This window comes from Taudactylus pleione, unplaced genomic scaffold (assembly GCF_031769625.1).
Source record: "Taudactylus pleione unplaced genomic scaffold, aTauple2 ptg000026l, whole genome shotgun sequence".
Classification (NCBI taxonomy): Eukaryota; Metazoa; Chordata; class Amphibia; order Anura; family Myobatrachidae; genus Taudactylus; species Taudactylus pleione.
Window position 1 is genome coordinate 9,561,507 of NW_028284428.1, and position 14,828 is coordinate 9,576,334.

At 43.4% G+C, this 14,828-nt stretch overlaps 1 protein-coding gene across 4 annotated transcripts in view; it reads left to right on the forward strand.

Annotated features, from left to right (window-relative positions):
- Positions 1 to 2,801: 2,801 nt before the first annotated feature.
- The window catches only part of BCLAF3 (BCLAF1 and THRAP3 family member 3), an 88,587-nt gene continuing 76,560 nt past the window's right edge, over positions 2,802 to 14,828 (forward strand). The window contains exon 1 of one of the 4 annotated variants that reach the window (XM_088451613.1): positions 2,802 to 3,039. The gene's annotated coding sequence lies outside the window, so the exon portion shown is untranslated. Of the gene's footprint in view, positions 3,040 to 3,096; positions 3,265 to 14,828 lie in introns of those variants that run through there. The other 3 variants (XM_088451611.1, XM_088451609.1, XM_088451610.1) reach the window with 3 other exon arrangements.

A 14,828-nucleotide genomic window follows, 5' to 3' on the forward strand; every position in this document is an offset into this window, starting at 1 on the left:
AGGGCTTAGATGTGGCTAACCTCAGATTATTGCTATCTGTGGTATTCAAATGTTTCTCTTGAATATTTCGCCTTAAGAGAAGGTTTAGTCAAACCTCATTATAAATCTGAGGTTAGCCACATCTAAGCCCTGCAAACAAGAGGAACCAATAAGGAACGCCTCCGTTTTGGAAACCACCCCCCTCCCCCGGCCCGCCTACAAAACGGGGCGAGCTGTCGATCAACATCGACAGCCGCCCCTTTTGTAGAGAGCTCCGGAGCGAGAGTTTCTCTCTTGCTCCGGGGCTTGCGCATGCGCAGTGCGCAGGGCTAACCATCGACCCGGTTGCGAGCGTATCGGCGCTTGCGACCGGGACTGAATGAGACCCAGAGACTGGTGAGTTCCAATTCTCCAAGAGGTAGAAAAGATCCTCGCCACTGCTAATTAATCTGGTATGGCGTACCATAAACTCACTTCAATATAAGGTGCAAAGTACATCAAAAGGTATCTTTATATCACCAGGTGTACGGTCAACGAGAAAGATAACATTTTTCACCTTTAAATGATCCCCAAGAGATCAAAACGGCGTTGGTGTAGAGAGCTGAGGACTTGGATTTCTAAAAGGACTGTTTCATGATCACGGATTGGAGGTATGCATGACTCCTGATAACAGGTTTTCTTAGTCCGGACCTTAGTTTACCTGTTTGGGGGAATCCTTTTCAGCATATTCGTGTTGTTTACATCTTCCTACTCCAATGTGATTTGGACTCAGTTTAAGGACTTCCTTTATCCATTCCTGTTTACATATAACTTTCATTTCTTTTTTGTATCAAATAAACTACTTTTTATCTTCTAAACCCATGCGATTCATCACATCAATAACCTTGAAAGAAACCTTTAAGGGTGGAGCCTGGCTTTTCTATATGTGAGTTGTGGTACGTTATCTTTCTCATTGACCGTACACCTGGTGATATAAAGATACCTTTTGATGTACTTCGCACACTATATTGAAGTGAGTTTATGGTATGCCATACCAGATTAATTAGCGGTGGCAAGGATCTTTTCTACCTCTTGGAGAATTGGAACTCGCCACTCTCTTTCCCTAATCACATCAAAGGAATTGTGTATTATTACATTGTTAATTACTACACCTTTTTCTTGATTTACATGTGTTGAACATCATTGAATAATATCAATCAAGTATATTTAACATCGATTGCACTGGTAACATTTCGGATATAGGCCCTCATTCAGAGCCGTACGCTCTGAGCAGAGCGCACGCTCTGAATGAGGGCCGCCCTCCATAAAAATGGAGCGTCCTCCTGGACGCTCGTATAGCTGTGGGTCACCACCCACAGCCTATACGAGCATGCAGTTTGATGGCCGCGATGGTCGTGACCATCGAAACTGCGAGCCGGAGCCTGCGGTTGAGGTTTTCAACTGCAAGCCCCGGAGTGATTTTGGCTCTATCAGAGCCAAAATCACTCCCACTGACATCACTAGTGATGTCAGTGGGCTGGCTTCTGACTGGAGGCGTTCCCGTGGGAACGCCGCCGTCAGGGAGACACGCCCACCAAAGGGGGCGTGCTGTCAATCAACATCGACAGCACGCCCCCTTTGATCAGACACAACGGGCGAAGGACTTTCCTTCGCTCGTCACGTCTGGCGCATGCGAACAACGGAGCTCCCTCCGTCGTGCGCATGCTCAGTGCAGACCATCGACCCACTTGCGAGCGGACAGCCGCTTGCGAGTGGGTCTGAATCAGGGCCATAATTCCATCTTCATTACATTTGTAATTGGTTAATGCTCTACTTTTACATTGTATATTCTGTCCTTGTTGGTATATGGTCATATGTCGCCTTAGATCCCCTCCACTTTGTAAATAGAATCACTTCTCCTTACCTGATTTGGGCAGGTATAGTGAAGAGGATTGGGCAGACATATTTTTGTGCGCCAGAAATCGTTATCCATCATTCGTACACTGTTACATAAATATACATGTATACAGGCTAATACAAAGCCTGTATACACGTCAATCACTTTGGACAGGCTGGAGATACACTTACCCCTTCGTGGTCATCTCAAAGCAGAGACTATTACCGAGCACATGACTCAGCATGCGCAGTAGCAGAAGGGACTGTTTTCGGACCGATAACAATGCCTTGTGACATCGCAGGGACAGCGTGTTACCGCAACCACTGTCGCTGCTCAAAATATTTCTGAATAGTTTCTAGAAATTTAAATATTTAAAAGAAAATCGTGACGATGTTGCCCGATAATATTCTGGGCAACATTGTCACTATTGCTGACTAGACCCCATTGTGATGCTTAGCCTGCGATTTTATATCAGTTCTTCTGTGAGAAAAGTACTAATAATCTCGTGTGCCTGGAATAGTGTAAGCGACTTTATATGCAGCTGCCATGCGAATAAGATGCAAACTCCACTAAGAAGAATACATCACTACCTGCAGTAGTGTCTGCGGCACAAGGGACTCATGCCATATACACATGCTGTATTAGCACACATCTGTATAGTATTATTCATTCAGGACATCACAAAAGTGCACGTGTTAGTAGCATATATATATATATAATCTGTGAATATTAACCCTTAGTGCATCCTCCTCAGCTAACAGTTTGAAAACCAACTTTTCCCCCTCTATATGTATCCCCAAATCAGTCCCATGAAGGATCTTCAAGGACATACAATAGCAGTCATTGGTACTGCAGATGCTGACACTACCAGGAGAGGATGAGTGTATGAGGGCTGTGTGCAATGCTGTCCCGGCTATAGTGAGCAGATAGAGGTGCAGGCCGGGGGCGCTGCAGTCAGTCTGAGCTGAGCTACCACCACGGCCAGAGCTGCAGCATGCTGAGTTTGGGGCTGAGCTCAGCTTTCACTTCCGGGGGAGGACACTGACTGAGCAGCCGATAGCAGCAGCATTGCCACTAGCAGCAGCAGCAGCAGCACGGATGGGGTGACCGTTGCCCAAATCTCTCTCGTACACCGCCACTGCCGCAGCACCCCTACACAGGGACCACCCACTGCCGCCGCACAGGTAAGTGAGCCCTCAGATGGGCGTCAGAGTGGGAGGGGTCACCGTACACTTTATGGAAGAAAGAGAGATGATTGCGGGAGACCACCCATGGCAATAGGAGAAGACATGTGACATAGTGTATTTATGGGCCCTGGTGCCAGTGGGTCATATCAGCATTGCAGCAGATGGGCAGGATGGTGCTAATCTCCTGTCTGCAGTGTGTGCCAGCAGCAGCAGCAGTAAGAGGTGAGTGAGAGTAAAGCACCTTGTGCTGCTGCTGAGCGAGGCCTCCTAAGATCATTAGGCACAGTGTTGGTATGCTGTGTGCCCACATTATTAGTATTTCCTTTGTATTCCTCCTCCTCCTCCACTTCCTTCTACACAAACAGCTCAGAAAGATTTCACTCTTTGCTCCTCTTTTCACATCATTTCTCAGTATTCTTTTGTTCTCCATTCTGATGTATGACCCCTGGTCACTAATGGTTTTATTTGTTTGTGGAGACACATTTTGTACAATGTGAGCAGTAATCACACTTTCCTATTTCATATTGTGACCGCTGTCAGTATTAGTAACTGAAGTTGTTGTTTCTGAAAGTGCATCATTAAAACATGTTATATTACGTATTGGGCTTAATTTCTGCGTATGAAAACATGGAATGATGTCTAACAAGAATAAATAACATTTTCCATAATTTATAGAGATGGCGACAGTTTTCCTTAGATGTTTGTTATTGTCACAGTTGCAAAGTCCCATTTTTAACTGCAACACTTCTCTTGTTCTGATTTCATTTCTTATGACGTACTTCTCAGTTCTTATTATTTATGCTATACATTGTTTACTTTAGAAAGTTTTTTTTTTTGTCAACTTTTATTGTTTGCAGTAGTTATGTAACTTGTGGTTAGGATACCCTGTGCATTACCAGGCACCAACGTGTCCATGGAAATTGTATGAAGATATTGACAGCTGTGGATGAATGCATCCAAATTAAGTTCCCAACAGAGTTTAGTTTAACAGTGCGGTGCAGGTTAGTTCATCACACATATGCCATATGTATCAAAGCTTGATGTGATATATATATCACCAACCAATCAGCTTCTAACTTACATTTTGCAAGCTGTGTTTAAGAAATTATAGTTTGGAGCTGATTGGTTGGTGATATATATTTCACAATTTTATCTCACTTCAAGCTTTGATACATATGCCTTGTTCACAGTTGTATGGTTTTAGTTGTTGAATCTAGTCCATTTTGCTTTTTCATTATTTTGAAAAGATGTGATTGCCTGGTTTTGTGCTTTGTGAGTATACATTTCTGGGATCAGTATAATGTGCGAGAGTATACCTTTCTGGGTTCAGCATAATGTGCGGGAGTATACATTTCTGGGATCAGTATAATGTGTGAGAGTATACATTTCTAGGATCAGTATAATGAGCGAGAGTATACATTTCTAGGATCAGTATAATGAGATGGAGTATACCTTTCTGGGATCAGTATAATCTGCGAGCGCATACCTTTCTGGGATCAGTATAATCTGTGAGAGTATACATTTCTGGGATCAGTATAATGAGCTGGAGTATACATTTCTAGGATCAGTATAATGAGCTGGAGTATACATTTCTGGGATCAGTATAATGAGCGGGAGTATACATTTCTGGGTTCAGTATAATCTGCGAGAGCATACCTTTCTGGGATCAGTATAATGTGTGAGAGTATACATTTCTAGGATCAGTATAATGGGTGAGAGTATACATTTCTAGGATCAGTATAATGGGTGAGAGTATACATTTCTAGGACCAGTATAATGAGCGAGAGTATACATTTCTAGGATCAGTATAATGAGCGGGAGTATACATTTCTGGGATCAGTATAATGTGTGAGAGTATACATTTCTAGGATCAGTATAATGAGCGAGAGTATACATTTCTAGGATCAGTATAATGAGCGGGAGTATACATTTCTGGGTTCAGTATAATCTGCGAGAGCATACCTTTCTGGGATCAGTATAATGTGTGAGAGTATACATTTCTAGGATCAGTATAATGTGTGAGAGTATACATTTCTAGGATCAGTATAATGAGCGAGAGTATACATTTCTGGGATCAGTATAATGTGTGCGAGTATACATTTCTGGGATCAGTATAATGTGTGCGAGTATACATTTCTGGGATCAGTATAATGTGTGAGAGTATACATTTCTGGGATCAGTATAATGTGTGAGAGTATACCTTTCTTGGTTCAGTATAGTGAGCGGGAGTATACATTTCTGGGTTCAGTATAATCTGCGAGAGCATACATTTCTGGGATCAGTATAATGTGTTAGTATACCTTTCTAGGATCAGTATAATGAGCGGGAGTATATATTTCTGGATTCAGTATAATCTGCGAGAGCATACCTTTCTGGGATCAGTATAATGTGTGAGAGTATACATTTCTAGGATGAGTATAATGTGTGAGTATACCTTTCTGGGATCAGTATAATGTGTGAGAGTATACATTTCTAGGATCAGTATAATGGGTGAGAGTATACATTTCTAGGATCAGTATAATGAGCGAGAGTATACATTTCTAGGATCAGTATAATGAGCGGGAGTATACATTTCTAGGATCAGTATAATGAGCGGGAGTATACATTTCTGGGATCAGTATAATGTGTGAGAGTATACATTTCTAGGATCAGTATAATGAGCGGGAGTATACATTTCTGGGATCAGTATAATGTGTGAGAGTATACATTTCTAGGATCAGTATAATGAGCGAGAGTATACATTTCTAGGATCAGTATAATGAGATGGAGTATACCTTTCTGGGATCAGTATAATCTGCGAGAGCATACCTTTCTGGGATCAGTATAATCTGTGAGTATACATTTCTGGGATCAGTATAATGAGCTGGAGTATACATTTCTAGGATCAGTATAATGAGCTGGAGTATACATTTCTGGGATCAGTATAATGAGCGGGAGTATACATTTCTGGGTTCAGTATAATCTGCGAGAGCATACCTTTCTGGGATCAGTATAATGTGTGAGAGTATACATTTCTAGGATCAGTATAATGGGTGAGAGTATACATTTCTAGGATCAGTATAATGGGTGAGAGTATACATTTCTAGGACCAGTATAATGAGCGAGAGTATACATTTCTAGGATCAGTATAATGAGCGGGAGTATACATTTCTGGGATCAGTATAATGTGTGAGAGTATACATTTCTAGGATCAGTATAATGAGCGAGAGTATACATTTCTAGGATCAGTATAATGAGCGGGAGTATACATTTCTGGGTTCAGTATAATCTGCGAGAGCATACCTTTCTGGGATCAGTATAATGTGTGAGAGTATACATTTCTAGGATCAGTATAATGTGTGAGAGTATACATTTCTAGGATCAGTATAATGAGCGAGAGTATACATTTCTGGGATCAGTATAATGTGTGCGAGTATACATTTCTGGGATCAGTATAATGTGTGCGAGTATACATTTCTGGGATCAGTATAATGTGTGAGAGTATACATTTCTGGGATCAGTATAATGTGTGAGAGTATACCTTTCTTGGTTCAGTATAGTGAGCGGGAGTATACATTTCTGGGTTCAGTATAATCTGCGAGAGCATACATTTCTGGGATCAGTATAATGTGTTAGTATACCTTTCTAGGATCAGTATAATGAGCGGGAGTATATATTTCTGGATTCAGTATAATCTGCGAGAGCATACCTTTCTGGGATCAGTATAATGTGTGAGAGTATACATTTCTAGGATCAGTATAATGAGCGGGAGTATACATTTCTGGGATCAGTATAATGTGTGATAGTATACATTTCTAGGATCAGTATAATGAGCGGGAGTATACATTTCTGGGATCAGTATAATGTGTGAGAGTATACATTTCTAGGATCAGTATAATGGGTGAGAGTATACATTTCTAGGATCAGTATAATGGGCGAGAGTATACATTTCTAGGATCAGTATAATGAGCGGGAGTATACATTTCTAGGATCAGTATAATGAGCGGGAGTATACATTTCTGGGATCAGTATAATGTGTGAGAGTATACATTTCTAGGATCAGTATAATGGGTGAGAGTATACATTTCTAGGATCAGTATAATGGGCGAGAGTATACATTTCTAGGATCAGTATAATGAGCGGGAGTATACATTTCTGGGATCAGTATAATGTGTGAGAGTATACATTTCTAGGATCAGTATAATGAGCGGGAGTATACATTTCTAGGATCAGTATAATGAGCGGGAGTATACATTTCTGGGATCAGTATAATGTGTGAGAGTATACATTTCTGGGATCAGTATAATGAGCGGGAGTATACATTTCTGGGTTCAGTATAATCTGCGAGAGCATACCTTTCTGGGATCAGTATAATGTGTGAGAGTATACATTTCTAGGATCAGTATAATGGGTGAGAGTATACATTTCTAGGATCAGTATAATGATCGAGAGTATACATTTCTAGGATCAGTATAATGAGCGGGAGTATACATTTCTGGGATCAGTATAATGTGTGAGAGTATACATTTCTGGGATCAGTATAATGAGCGGGAGTATACATTTCTGGGTTCAGTATAATCTGCGAGAGCATACCTTTCTGGGATCAGTATAATGTGTGAGAGTATATGTTTTACTTTAAAGATTAAATAAAACGTTCACTACTTCATGGAAGTGGTAACTTAAATTCCAGTTAACGTAGTGATCCCTGTTTAATACCATTGCACTAAATGCAAGATAAAGAACAAGCATACAATGCCTGGCACATAATACCCATAGAAATTATGTACAGTACACAGGTGATTGCCAAGCTGCCTGTGGTTCATTGCTCTGCTCTGCATTCATTGGGGAGGGAGGAGAGCAGCATGGATTGTCCTGTAAATGGTGACATACTGATTGATCAAATGCTGGATGTACCCTGTACGCAGAATGCTGCATTTAATTCCTGCTGTAGCTGAATATTTCCCTGGATCATTTAGTATTATAATAATTTCTGATATTATCCAGACAGATCCACTTAGTGTCACAATTACCTAGGCAAGATATTCGCTGGATATCTGATATCATACAAGTATTCACATGAATTTTAAGATATCTTCATTTTCGGTATATCATTTTCTTGTAAAGGACTACTAAACCAGGGATATACATAATATAGAATTTAAAAGCTAGTCAGTCACATCTAGGACCAAGTACGATCTTTTAAGCAGTCAGGTAATTGAGATTCCTTTGACATTAGTCAAAATCTGCTGTTTGAAGTGCACTGGCTTCTTGCATTTTTCCAACTCTGCACTAATCAGTAAGGGTATCTCAATGCTCATCTTAAGGTGCCCACACACTACGCAATATCTTACACGATCAGCCCAAATCCGACGCATCGGGACGACAGATCGTGTAAAATATGTCCACTCACGATGCCGATGCGCGTACCCGCTGGTCGTACATCGCATCTTCAGATCTTGCCTACTGCAGGCAAGATCAGACAATCTCCGTCACGATGCACTGGAATAGTTAGGAGGCACGATAGATCGTTTGTCACATTGGACAGTTTTTAATACCAAATCGTGCCCACGAATGCCAGGGAGCTGCTGGGGAGTGTTCAAGGGGAAATCTGACACGATATTTCATCGTGACCACATCGCCTAGTGTGTAGGCACCTTTAGATCCTCTGCTGTTCTCTATCTACAACACTCAAGCTTGCTGTCTGTTTTATTCTTTCCCTTTGCTCTCCACATTCCACCTGTATCCAAATCCTGTTACATGCATCTAAAGGCCCCCATACATCAGCAATCAATTGTGACAATTCTGCAATTTGCTGAAGATTTGTATAAAAAAATCTGCAATGTATGGGGTTCACAGGTCACAGATTTCATCCAAAAAGTGATTGGAATTGGTAAATCAGGTTGTCCAACATGTTGGATTTCACATAACAATTGGGGCTATCGATTGCTAGGGGTAAATTTACTAAAGTTACAGTTTTTAGAAGTGAGTTTTAGAAGAGATGTTGCTCATAGCAACCAATCGGATTCTACTTCACATTTAACTAGCACCTTCTAGAAGATAATAGCTAGAATCTGGCTGCTATGGACAACATCTCTTCTCACTTCTAAAAGCTCTCATTTTAGTAAATTTACCCCCTAATGTATGGAGATGATCAGCAGATTTGTAGACCGTTACTAGAAAAATGATGGGCCTTTCAAGAATGGCAGATCTGTTTTTGCTAAAAATGATCTGCAAGCCACTGAAAAAGATCTGTAATGTATGGGTGCAGATTGGTAGATTGGGAAATCCTAAAATCGGGCAACAAATCTTCAAACTGTGCAATTGTGGTTTTCTGATGGCTGATATATGGGGGACTTTAATCAGGCTTTCATCCCTACAGTCTCTTTCATTGTTTTCCAACTCCAGTCCTCAAGTACCCACAACGGAAGGGGTATGAAATACCGCCGGCTGCATGGCGGTTCGATTCCCGTCAGCGGAGAGTTAGAAGCAGCGGAAGCTTGACAGCGCTGGAAATCCCGATCGTGGATAGGTAAGTATCTACTAACCTAACCCCCCTAACCCTCCTTAGAGGTGCCTAACCCTAACTTGCCCCCCAAGTGCCTAACCCTAACCACCCCCTTCCCCGCTGCCTAAACCTAAGTCCCCCGGGGGGGTGCCTATCCCTATATCCCCCCAGGGGGTGCCTAACCCTAACCCTCTCTCCCCCTAGCCTAACCCTAAACCTCCCGGGGGGGTGCCTAACCCTAAGTCCCCCCGGGAGCCCTAAACCTAACCCTCCCCCCCGCGGCTGTCCGCTCGCGGCGCCCGGCATCACTACGATCGGGATGCCGGGCGCCAGTCTCCCGGCGTCGGGGAAATGCGGGCGTCTACATCTAGACGCCCGGCATTTCACTCTTGCCGGGATATGACAGTCGGGAAGCCGGCTGCCGGTATTTAGGCAGTCGGCTTCCCGATTGCTTCCCCCCACAACAGATCATGCTTTGTGGATTCCTTTAGTCATGCACAGGTGAGTTAATCTATTTTACTGGGTCAGTATTTATTCCACCTGCTTTCACAGGCTAAGAATCCTCAAATCATGACCTTTTGGGGGTTCTTGAGGACTGGAGTTAGGAACCACTGGTCTTTGAATGCAGTGGCGAGGCTGATTTTCTACTGCTGCTCCACTCTGTCAGTCTATACATTGGCTGCCTGTATTCCCTGTTACGGGACAGGACCTCTTTATAAAAGTCCCTCCCTCGCACTACAAGACTTTCCTCTGGCCTCCAAGCGTTCCTGGAAAGCTCACCTTTATGCAAGCCTATCGAATTCCTCAACTTCCATGTATTCCTGGCACCAGTATCCCGACCGTCAGCATCCCGAAGGTAAGTATCGGGGTGTTAGGGGGAGGTTAGTGTGCACTAGGGGGAGGCTTAGGGTTAGGCACTGGGGAGGGAGTGTTAGGATTAGGGTGCGGGGAGGGGAAGGTTAGGTTTAGGCACTAGGAGGGGGAGGTTAAGGTTAGGAACCAGGGAGGGAGGGTTAGGGTAGGGGTTAGGACAACACTTGGGTTTCTATGGGTGTCGGGATTCTGGCTGTTGGGATGCCGCTGTCGGTATACTGGCCAGCGGCATCCGGGATTTTATAACCAACTCCACTAGACATATCACTGCTATAGTAAAACATTATCCTCCCTTACCTGCTTTCTAACACATTTCACTCCCTCACCTCTATAGTAACACATTCCCCTCTTACTGCTGTTGTAACACATTTTCCTCTCTCACCTCTCTCATAACATAGGACCTCATTCAGAGGCGGTCGTTAGTTGCAAGCGGTCGCACTGAATCAGGGCGGCCGCTTGCATCCTGAACGGCTGCCTCCTTGTCGATCGTTAAGTTGTGGGTTACCACCCACAGCTTAACGACCGACCAGGTTGATGGTCGCGATGGTGATCAACATCGCGACCATCGGGGCTTACAACCAGACCCTAGGGTTGAGTCTGGGCACTCATAAGCCCCAGGGAGTTTTCTGCTCTGATGGAGCAGGAAGCTCCCCACTGACATCACTGATGATGTCAGTGCGGCCGCCCACAAAACGGTAGGCTTTCGGAAAGGAACGCCTCCGCTTTGGAAACCACCCCCCCCCCGGCCCGCCTACCAAACGAGGCAAGCTGTCGATCAACATCGACAGCCGCCCCTTTGGTAGCGAGCTCCGGACCGACAGAGTTTCTCTGTCGCTCTGTGGCTTGCGCACGTGCAGGTCAAACCATCGAGTCGGTTTACGAGCGCATTGGCGCTTGCGACCGACTCTGAATAAGGTCCATATTCCCTTCCCTCACTATTCAAATAGGAGAGCCACCCAACTGCTGTGATGTCTGGCAGCACTTGGGGTGACAGTTGGTGTTTGAATTCTGAACTGTGCTGCAGCCATGAGGAGTCAGTCAGTCAGGACATTGTACAGGGGGAGGAAACATTTTTGCGCTTTTCATTCCCTTATGCCGCCTACACACCGGCCGATATTGTGAACGATTGAACAATATCGTTATCGTTCACAATATCGTCTGGTGTGTATGCAAGATATCATTAACGATGCGCGCTCCCGCTTGAACATGCAGGCCAAACTGATGATAGTCAGGTTGTGAATGTTCAGTGATGCTGCCAGTGACGTCACTGAACGATATAGTTAACGATATCATTCTGTGTATAGGCTCAATGTCGTTAATGACATTGAGCCCTGCAAATATTTACTGATAATGCTCAAGGAGTGAATCGTTAAGTGTGTATGCAACTTTAGGAGCCGAATTTCGTCATGGAAGGAATCTTCTCCCCGATTTTCATGTTTCTAGGTCCAGGGGTTTGGGTTGGGCGTTGAAGAGTCAGTGAGTCAGTACGGACATTTGATTATGTGTATAGATATAGATAGGTAGATAAATCTTATTAAAGGCATCCATTTCCAAGTATTGAACAGCTAGTGGTAATTCTAGCCTCATAATTGGGCAGGGTGCCGATCAAGAAGCAGAGCACAAATGTCCGCAACGAAAAATGCGTGGCCTCACAGCACACCCCATTTCCAGCATTCTAGGGTACATGCTCGGCACTCATATGCTGGCCATACACTAGTACGATCAGCATAAAATGCGATTCATCATACGATTTCCCTTGAACTCCCTGGCAGAGCCGGCTGCACGTTTTGGTTATTTTTGACACACAATGTAAATATGATCTCATGTACGATCATTCTCCCCTATACGACGGGTCGTGATACGATCGATCGTGTGCCTCACTAAAAACATGCGATCATAATAGATTTAAATAGAGGAAAATGTCACTCAAATGACGCCGCTCGGACTGGCGGATGCACAAATACACGGCATGATCTGCATACGATTACGACGGATAATATGGGCTGCACGTCTGATCATAAGATACGATATAAGAGCGGCGGGAGCGCGCATCGGATCATATTCCTACCTAAATACTGCACGATTTGCACACAATCCATCGTAAGAGGCGTCTAAAATCGTGCAATCGGCACAAAATCGTGCTAGAGTATGGCCAGCAATAAAGATGATGGGTTTTCCCCACACTGTGGCCAGATCAGCGGTGTGCCTCCATTAAGAGCAAGGCAAATTTTAGGGTTTTAAAATTGTCAGGGTGAGCTGCCCCCGCTGAAACAATCTAGTGGGGACACTAATTAAATACATTTTATAATCTTGAATTGAAAGACAGATAAAAGTAGTGCATGTGCAATGTAAAGTAGCTGTAGCATTGTTACACATTTATAACACACTACAACTCGTTTTAAATATAATGCATTTGAATTTACATCTTCCATAAAAAATAATCAGATTGTCAATCAGCAATCCATCTACATATAATTACATAAGACCTATTCTCTCCTCATTTTGGTTTTCATGGATTTTCATGGAATGGTTAAAATAATTAATCCGATTGAATGACCAGATTTTAGCGTGCGTGTGTGCGTGCGTGTGTGCGTGTGTGCGTGTGTGTGTGTGCGTGTGTGTGTGTGTGTGTATTGTTTTAGTTTATAGAAGGGACAGGTTCACTTGATAAAATACGAATAAATGAAAGATCATAATCACAAATAAGAAACACATTTTGAACAATTCAAGTAACACAAACAAACAAAACCAACAACAGATATCTATCTTATTATGGGCACATACATATACCAAACCTGTAATATATGTAGATCCATGTCTGAACCTAATCAAATAGTAGGTTCATATTAAATGTGAGGGTTAATTTGTAAGGTGACAAATGTATAAAAACATTAAAGGGCAGAATCATGGTTAAGTGCAATTTTGCCTATTTCTGCTCCTTTTCTAACACTATGCAGTCTTATACCCCTTTCAGATATACAACTCGGGAAATTTCCTGCTCAGACCCGGGAATTTCTCCTGTGCAAATTCCCGGGGATTTGGTCGAGACCGCCCTTTCACACTACAGTGTCTACCTGGGAAATTCCCAGGGAGACCCCTTTCAGACAAGAGCAGGGTTTTTCTGCTTACCTGCCTCTTCTCTGCCGTCTGCTCCTCCCAGCCTATCCCCTCTCTGGCTGATGATGATGATGTCATCATTCAGCAGCCGGAAGCCGGCCAATCACAATGCAGATTTTTTTTTTTATATATGATAATTTTTTTAAAATTTATTTTAATTCCCTGGTGGTCCAGCGGGGGTGCGGGCGGCCCGCTGTGGCACAGCCGGCCGGCGCTGGGGGTGGTGAGCAGCAGCGCTGAGCGTCCTATAGGATGCTCTGCGCTGCCAACTCAAAGCAGCAGCGCTGAGCATCCTATAGGATGCTCTGCGCTGTCAACTACATGTAAAAGCTGGTTGGTGCTGCCCGGGAGTAGTAAATTCCCAGGTAGCACCATTCAGACAGAAGCAGCACCAACCCTGGTCGATTGCAGGGGCGGCGTGTTCCCAGGTAGGTACCTTTCAGACAGACACGGCTACCTGGGAATTTGGCTGAGGCAGGCCAAATTCCCGGGAATCTCGAGATGTCTGAAAGGGCTATTAATAGCATAAAATGTGTTATTCCAATATACTACCAAAGAAGTCTTAACTGAGTTCATGAACTCATTTAGTTGCTTATGTTGTTCCTGCGTGTGACACACCCAAAACAGTGAGAAATGATGCCAGGCTAATTCATGAAAAGACTGACAGAAAGTATAATTACCATCACTCACGCTGAAGTCAGTCCATGAGAGAACCTGTCTCCTAAGATAACAAGACATTTCCCACAAGCTGTAGTTATAAATGAAAGCCTTGCTCTCCTGTCATCACTGTATATGCCTGTTCACACATACCCAATGTAACTGCATCTCCAGAGATGTTTCCTCTGTGGTGATGGGTAATCGCTTCTGTGGAAAATGAGTGATGCCTTGTTGGACCAGATACCATGGCATAGTACAGTAGGTTGTTTATATACAGTCCATCAAACAAAAACAGTCTAGTCCTTTCGCTCAATCCTAATATATACGTTTTGTTAATAATTATAAATCAAGCAGCTGTAGGACAGTAGTGATTTACCTCAGCCCCTTCAATCTACAGGGCTACATATTAAACTTCTGCTGAACTACTAATGCAGAGTTGAACGTATGCCCACTATCGGAGTGTGTCTTGTATCTTTTCGCACTGCGTATGCTATAGGACCAGTTGTGCGCAAGTACGGGCAATGCAGAGTAACACACATCTCAGTCACATCGCCACTTGTGACTGAGTAAGCGTGTACAGTGTGAGCATCTGTGGCTGAGTTACATTCAGCGCTGCATCGTGGCCATAGAAAATCTATTTATTAAATGCTAATCA